Here is a 9,335-nt window from a genome sequence, read left to right on the forward strand (position 1 = left end):
GATCAAAGTAAACTGGCAAAAGGTTCAGATTCAAGATTCAATTTAAAATGACTTTGTAGTTTACTTTGAAATAAAATCAGAAAACCCTTAACCCTTAATTCTTTCTCACAACATAAACATCTGAAGCACAATATTACAGAGGCGTACATTTGCATTTCCATACAGATAGAAAATAAGTGAAAACCAAACAACACAATCCAAACATTAGCCACAATTACCTACAGTGCCTTCAGAAAGTATTCACACCCCTAGACTTTTTCTACATTTTTGTTGTGTTACAGCCTGAATTTAAAATGGATTACATTTAGATGTTGTGTCACTGGCCTACATACAAATTAATACAAAATGAAAAGCTGAAATGTCGTATTCAACCCCATTGTTATGTCAAGCCTAAATAAGTTAATGAGTAAAAAGTTCCTTAACAAGTCACATAAGTTGAATGGACTCACTCGGTGTGCAATAATAGTGGTTAACATGACTTTTGAACGACTGCGTCCTCTCTGTACCCCACAAAATACAATTATCTGTAAGGTCCCTCTGTCGAGCAGTGAATTTCAAACACAGATTCAACCACAAGGACCAGGGAGGTTTTCCAATACCTCGCAAAGAAGGGCACCTATTGATAAAACCTGGTTAATAAAATACCTGTATTTATGGTCAAGATGTTTGAAAAGAGTATTTTGATTTTAAATTATATTGTAAATTGGAATGGTAGAGTTGTCTTTCATGGAGTTAGCAGAATTGTATGGGAAGGTCTGCTCAATCCAATATTAAAACCAATTGATTACAGCATTACCCCCAAAATGGAGGAGGCAGGTGGCAGCGGGAGGAGGTACAGAAGGGAACTGGTCTGTCTGCCCAATATAAAGGATCAAAAATGGCAGAGGAATAAAAATATTCTTAAAAAGTATACCAGTTTCATTTGAGGACCAGGATGTTGACAGCTGTGCCATACCGATTGCAAAATAGATTTTTTATGTACCAATTCCATGGTACAGGGTGTATGAGTTGATATATAAAACGACGCAAGATTCAAGAATTTCAGCAAAAATGATTATATAGAATTCTTGCCACCAACAAAAAGTTGAATATTTGGGGCATTCAATCATCGAAGCTCTGCAGATAATGTTGTGAGGATGCAGAATCAATAGACCATTTATTTTGGTATTGCCCTCAGGTAGCCTGTTTCTGGTCTCAGGTTCAGGAATGGCTAAAAATGCAGAACATTGATCTAAAATTGACCCTAGAAATAGTACTGTTGGGAGATCTGGAGAGACCGGGTCAGTCAATTACTAATATACTAATACTCTTAGTGAAAGTATTTATCTTCAACTTGCAATCTGTGGATTCTATTCGATTAGATAGATTGAAATTGTATATTAAACATCACAGCATAGTTGAAAGACGTTTATGGTGCGTAGAAATCCAAAGAGGGTGGCCAGCAGAGATCGGTGGGATGGGCTAAGGGTTGGGATGTGGAATTGGAGACAACAGGGAGAGGAGTTGCTGGGTGGAGATAGAATGACTGTCAAAGATAAAAGTATCAAAAAAATTCAATAAAGTCAAAATAAAACATGACAAAAAGTATATTTGAATGAAATTGAGGGGCAGCGTTTTTACAGCTCATGCCGGTTTGCCTGAGGCTGATGCCGTGCATGTGTTTGTACACATGCATATACACACACTCTCATTCAAATGCACACGTGTGCACATACATGGACACACACACAGGTAAATAGTGCCATACATGCACTCCAACATATTCAGTTGGCCTTGCTGTTGTGACTTTTGTTGTCCTTCATGTCTTTTGTTTTTTTGGTTGTTGGTGCATTGGGTGATGGGGGCTTGGGGGGGGATGGGCGGTCTTGGGGGTGGGGTGGGGCGGGGCGGGGCGGGGAATGGAATGATTTCATTTTGGAGGGCTGGTGGCCTGGCGGTTGGGAGCTTGGCCCGGTGGCTGATAGGTCACTGGTTCGGGTCCCTGATTTTGATCTTGTGGGAGATCTGTCGACGTGCCCTTTGAGCAGGGCGTTGACCCTGGTTGCTTCTGTGTGTCGCTCTGGACGGGAGTCCGTTAGATGAGTGAATGTGATGTAGAATGTTGAGCGGCTTCACTGCAAGTAGATTGTATGATTTAATATTCCATCAAATAAAACAATAATACATTAAAGTAAGTGTGTGTGAGCGGCAGCTGGGGCACCGAGATGCTGTAGAGGTTGGTGGTTCGGTTGAGCGTGTGAAACCTCTGGCCTGGGACCTGGTGGTCTGGGGAGAGGAGGGACTTCAACATCAGCCCGCTGCAGCTCCAGAGGCCTTAAAGAACCTGAAGACAATGGGAGCAGAGATGATGTTGTGGCCAGTTCTGACACCCACTCTCCATTAGGAGGGCCTGTACTTTAATCAAGACATGTGCCCGCCAAAAGGAGTTGGTCAGACAGTGAAAGAGAGAAAACACCTGGGGACAACTGTGTTTAATATTAATGTCAAGTTCAATAAAGCATAAATGTGGAAAATGCATTGAAACCGAAAAATGAAATTAAGTGATTTCACACATTCAGGTAGAACATAATACATTCATCCATTTCAAAACATTTAGTACATTTCTTAGCTACTGAATGTGACCCTTCTCAGTGTAAACCCACCTGATAAGCTGATGAAGGACAGGCTTCCGTCACATCATCCTAACGGTACACAGACACAATTTTAAGTCATATATAGTTCAGTGTTTCTGTTAGGAAAATGTGGCGCCGGCAGCATTTTAATTTACCAGACATTTGGAAAATGTACCGGACCCATAGGCATTGTGTGTGTAACCTGATTAGTGCATCTACCCATGGTGCTCAGAATGACAGAAATCACATTTAGTTTATGGTAATTCATCTTAACAGAACATGCAAGTTGAGGATTCAACGATGTGCGGTCCTCCTTACCGAATCCTGATGCGCACTTTGAAGATGTTACGATAACTGTCCACATGGACTTTTCCTCAGCCAACAAGACGAGCAACAAAGAGCAAAATACCTTTCAATCTACTATCCCCCATAGTCCAAAAGTTGACCTATTCTAATATCGTATTCCAAACAGACTCTGGGACAGTTGTGGGACAATAAATCCCAAATTCATTCAACCAGTAAGCCTAGGTTACATTTAAAAAAAAGTTAAAAAGCAATGTCTGATGCAACTGATCAGAACTTTTAGCTTAAAAATGTTGATAAACTATACTGAACCAAAATATATACGCAACATGTAAAGCGTGTGCCATGTTTCATGAGCTGAAATAAAAGATCCCAGAAATGTTTTATACACACAAAAACCTTGTTTCTCTAAAATTTTGGGAACAAATTTGTTTATATCCCTGTTAGCGAGCATTTTTCCTTTGCCAAGACAATCCATTCACCTGACAGGTGTGGCATATCAAGAAGCTGATTAAACGGCATGAACATTACACAGGTATACCTTGTGCTGGGGACAATAAAAGGCCCTTTTAAAAGTGTAGTTTTGTCACACAACACAATTGCCACAGATGTTTCAAGTTGAAGGCGTGTGCAATTGGCATGCTGACTGCAGGCATCTTCACCTGCGGGATCGTCTGAGACCAGCCACCTGGACAGCTGATGAAACTGTGGGTTTGCACAATCGAAGAAGTTCTGTACAAACTGTCAGAAACCGTCTCAGGGAAGCTCATCTGCGTGCTCGTTGTCCTCACCAGGGTCTTGACCCGAGTGCAGTTCCTGTGTCGTAACCTACTTCAGTGGGCAAACTCCCACCTTCGATGGCCACTGGCACGCTGGAGAAGTGTGCTCTTCACAGATGAGTCCCAGGTTCAACTGTACCGGGCAGATGGCAGATAACGTGTACGGCGTCGTCGTGTGGGTGAGCGGTTTGCTGATGTCAACGCTGTGAACAGAGTGTCCCATGGGGACGGTGGGGTTACGGTATGGACAACGAACACAATTGTATTTTTTCAATGGCAATTTGAATGCACAGAGATACCGTGACGAGATTCTGAGGCCCATTGTCGTGCCATTCATCCGCCACTATCACCTCATGTTTCAGCAGGATAATGCACGACCCCATGTTGAAGGATCTGTACACAATTCCTGGAAGAGGAAAATATCCCAATTATTGGCCTGCAATCTCACCAGACATGTCACCCACTGAGCATGTTTGGGATGTTCTGGATCGACGTGTAAGACAGCGTGTTCCCGCCAAAATCCAGCAACTTCGCACAGCCATTGAAGAGGAGTGGGACAACATTCCACAGGCCGCAATCAACAGCCTGATCAACACTATGCAAAGGAGATGTGTCGCGCTGCATGAGGCAAATGGTGGTCGCAAATGGTGGTCGCACCAGATAGTGACTGGTTTTCCTTATATGAACTGTAACTCATAAAAATAGTAGAAATAGTTGCATGTTGTGTTTATATTCTTGTTCAGTGAAATATTTCATGACATTATAAGGGCAGCAACGAGAACAATAATTCAATTAGCAGGAAAATACCACTTTCAAAAGCACACCCGTTCATGTGAGCGGTTTAATGTGACGGATATTATGTGACCAAGATGAAAATATCCTTTCAGAAATTAGAAAGAGGGGAGACCTAATATTCAATAACTAGCATGGGTTGCTAATATGACTAGGATTGTGAGTTTGGCTACTGGAAAATGAAAGAAAGTTGATATAAAATAATTGCCTCCACGGATATGGTCTGATTTTGGCGCAGATTGAGATGGCTGCCGTTTTACGATCCTGTAACCAATTGTGCTATTGTGTTTTTTGTTATTATGTTTTTTCGCGTTATCTGCAACTTATTTAGTACATAGTGTGAATATCATTAATGTGATGACGATTATTATAAATCAATTAACTATGTTTAATTAATACGATGGTTAAATTAATCATGTAACAATGAACTCATGAGCAATTTTGGGGCACCACAGAAAAAGTTTGTTTAATGAGTTACCGTTTCCCAAAATAAACTCAAGAATATCAGAACATATCGTTATCGTATTAGTCATCCATTAATTATTATTACCTCATATCAGTCTCATTCTGAACGTCGTAATATTGTATAAATCTGCACAAACCTAATTTTATTTATAGTTTTTTTCAACAAACAAAATATATAATTCAAAAGCCGTCTATTACCAGCTAACAGAAACCCTGATATAGTTACATCCTTTGCAGTTGTATCTCTAAATCGCTCTAATTTATTTTCCCTCTCTTCTGCCTTGTGCTCTTACCAACATCCTCTGTGGTGATCCGGGGTCGTCCCTGTCGCCCCTACCGTTCCAATTATCCTGGCTAGGCACAGCATGGCCAAGACTCTCCACCTCCTCTCCTAGATCCACAATCTGACAGGGAGAGAACGAGAGACCAGTCACACACAAAGGGGGAGATCACGGTAAGAGACAAATGACAAGGCATCTTCCAGAGAGAGAGAGATAGGCGAGACATACAGTGCCATTTCCCACCCCAGTCCAGGTTAGTACTGATCTTGCCCTCTGCGTTGTCGTAGAGCTGTACAGTACACTGAGCCAGAGTGGGTGTAGCTGCACAGTTTGGCCAGCAGGGGTCTCCACTAAGCAACATATGTCAGGCGGTCAAAGTCATCCAGGACTTCTTCTCTCCACACCTGCCTGCTGGGTTGACTCCAGCTAAGCTGCACTCGATGACCTGGAATGGTAGGCTGAGGAAGTCACTCCTAAAAGGGGCATGAGAGAAGAAAAGACAAACCATTAGCCAAATAGCTAACAGCTATTATGAGTAACAGCTTTCATCTATTATTTATTACGTTTGCAATACAACGAGGAGTGCTGGAATGTATTATCCAGCTCTTTCTTGGAAACAAAATGATTTATTTCAGAGCCCTAACCTCATAACCCTGACCTCATACTTTGTAGACTGTCCCTGGGTTGTTCAATATTGTCTCCAAAGTCGACATAGTGGAGGTCCACCAAGCCAGAGCCCATCACCCCCAGGAGCCTCGCCCTGTTCCAGGTGCTATAGTCCGGGTACGGAGCAGCCGCAATGTCCCCCACCGTGAAGATCTCCACTCGCTGCTCCTGGAGCCGTCACACATAGGGCTCAACACTAAAGTTCAACACTATAGAAACATTGTGTTTCTCTGTGAGGAGAATAAAATAATAGAGTCAGCTCTAGACACCATTCTATTTCAGTGGTTCATTGTAGATGGAATCTAGAAAGTCATGTTCATGAGGGCACACAACCGAAAACATTTAGCAAAATAAAACATTTAGCAACACACAACATGTAGCAACAGAAAATATTTAGCAACAAAAAAAACTAAAATGAGCACATTTATAGGAAGATACCAAATAGTTCCTCCCTGTTTCAATCCATTTGTCTGTTTGGTGTCTATAGAACACAAGCAAGGTATGACTGACCTGCCGGGTTCCTTTGCTGTAGAAGCGGCTCATCTCGGCAATAAGTTTGTCCAGCCACAGAATCTGGATCCAGAAGTGGTGGGGGTTCTCTGAAGTTGACACATGCACTTCCAGGTGCTCATCTGGCTGGAAGCTCAGGTCTGGACTGGGAACTGGACAGGACAAGAGAAAGGGAGATATATTTGAGCGAAAATATCAACATGCACACCATTGCATTGTGGTGCAGAGAAAAGGAAAACTCATTCCGTAGTCAATGATTTTTGACAAAATGTTTAGTATCAATGACAGCGCACCTGTATTAATCTCAGTATTGTACAGCCAATTTCAAATGGGTACAACTTTTCAAAAAGCCACATTTTCAGAACTTCTAAACCTACTTTAGAATTTGAAAACCTCTGATAGGGAGCCAGGTGAGATGATTTCATCCTCCTCCATCTCCTCCTCTCGTGCCTCCCTATCCAGCTGTAACTCCTCTCCTGCTGCCATTAGCCTGGAACAGCCCCTCTTCCTTCACCCTGAAAGATCATGGCGCCTCCTCCGGCTTCAGCTCCTGTGTAGGTTTTTTATTTCAGTTACCTCTGAACTTTGTAGTAACAGAGTAGGCTCCACACACCCAGATGCTCTTATACATACAGTGGGTTCCTACAATATTGACACCATTGGTGAATTATAACAATAATGACTGTATACAATCTAATACTAAGCTACAGTATATTGTAAGCAAAAAAAGGGGAAATTATATGATTTTATACTAGTACAATTGCTCAGAAAAAGAGATTGTTTTAAGTATTTTTTTTATAGGGGTGATTTATGATTGACACACCTAAAGATTCTTATAAATAAAGCAGTCAAAAATGTCGATTTGGTTCCATATACTTAGTATGTAATGACTCCAAATTTACGGATAATCCTGAATGAATCGTGAATAATGATAAATGAGAAAGTTATAGAGGGTTGAGAGAGCAAATCAGCAAGATTATGTTATAATACTTTTATTGCATCAAATGGTTGTTTCATGCAACAGAACAGAGTATTCTGTTAACTATTGTGTGTGTGTTCTACTGAGGATGGGCCTCTGGAAGGTAACACTGACAGAGGAGATTTACGATGTCTTTTGGGTGATTAAACCTAAAGAGCATTACAGAGCATGAGTTAATGTTTCTGTTCGATATGGTACCAGGGAGAGATGGTTCCAGTTTGGAGTCAGAGGGACAGATACTGGTACAATGAAAACTGTTGACACAGCAGATACAGTCTGCTATGTATTATAGGTATCGTTCATCCAGATCTAAACCTTGTGACCCGTTCTATATATCTGTTGTTGGTCATGTAGGTTGAAAGGGGTGCATCTTGGCTATAAAAGACCCTTCTACTTTTGTCTCGGGGCTCTCAATGATTCATCTGAGCGTGAATTGTCGACCAACCATGACCAGTCATTATTATCGTAGAGCACTCAATTGATTCACTTTATATGTGTGCATTGTATTGACCTGCTCCCTTGTTAATAAGTGATTAAATATTTAGTTTAAGTATAACTCTGACTTGTGCAATAAGTTTGTCTCTCCTCATTTGATAGTAAAGAAATTAACCACCACAGGGTCAATGATCATACCCCCAAGACATGCTAACCTCTCCTGTTATTGGTAATGGTGAGAGGTTAGCATGTCTTGGGGGTATGATCTTTTCAAAATGTCTCTAAACCCACGTGTGTTCTGACTCTGGCCCAACCAATCGGTTTCTGGGACCAATCAGATGGTCTAGAATGTATTTCCGTTCTAGAAATCGTAGGGGAGGTACTCAGAACAAGACTCATTAGACTCAGAACCAGACTCATCGTAGGGGAGGTACTCAGAACCAGACTCATTAGACTCAGAGCCAGGCTCATCGTAGGGGAGGTACTCAGAACCAGACTCATCGTAGGGGAGGTACTCAGAACCAGACTCATCGTAGGGGAGGTACTCAGAACCAGACTCATTAGACTCAGATCCAGACTCATCGTAGGGGAGGTACTCAGAACCAGACTCGTTAGAAGAAACTAACGTCCGTGGCTTAGCGTTTGGCCGGAGCAAGGAGTTTGGGTAGCCAGGCATTTCTATTGGGCACAAAATAATCTTAAAAACAGCCAAGAAACTTCTAAAACACATCTAAACTTTGGACTACTTTATTTATACGAATATTTGGGGTTGTCAATAATTTTGAGTTTAGTTTGAGTTTATTTATTTTATTTTTACAGGGACAGTGCACATTAATCAACGTTTCAGTAAAAGTGCTGGTTTTAGCCAGCCGGCTAATTTTCAACCGCAGTCCCTGGGCAGGTTATTAAAAACAATTACAATACAGACAATCGTTGAGCAGGAGCACATGCAGAGCAACATAGGGCAAGCAAGACATAGCATACAGAGTGCCACTCACTGACCATAGATTGCTTTGTATGTTTCTATTTTTGTTTGGTCAGGGTGTGATTTGGGTGGGCATTCTATGTTTGTATGTCTAGGTTTTTGTATTTCTATGTTTCGGCCGGGTATGGTTCTCAATCAGGGACAGCTGTCTTTCGTTGTCTCTGATTGGGAATCATACTTAGGCAGCCTGTTTTCCCACTATGGTTTGTGGGTAGTTGTTTTGTGTTGAGAGTTTGTATCACCTGTCAGAACTGTTTCGGTTATTCCTTTTGTTATTTTGTATTTAGTGTTCAGTTTCAAATAAATAATATGAACACGTAGCACTCTGCACCTTGGTCCTCACCTTCTTCCTATGAATGCCGTTACAGAACTACCCACCACCAAAAGAACCAAGCAGCATGGAGAAGAGGACTGGACATGGGAACAGGCGGAGGCAGCAGGAGAAGGGAACTGGAGATACGAGGGAACACGGCTGGCAAGGAAGCCCGAGAGGCAGCCCCAATAATTGTTTTGGGGGGGGGGCACACG

This window comes from Oncorhynchus kisutch, linkage group LG25 (genome assembly GCF_002021735.2).
Source record: "Oncorhynchus kisutch isolate 150728-3 linkage group LG25, Okis_V2, whole genome shotgun sequence".
In the NCBI taxonomy this organism is placed as follows: domain Eukaryota; kingdom Metazoa; phylum Chordata; class Actinopteri; order Salmoniformes; family Salmonidae; genus Oncorhynchus; species Oncorhynchus kisutch.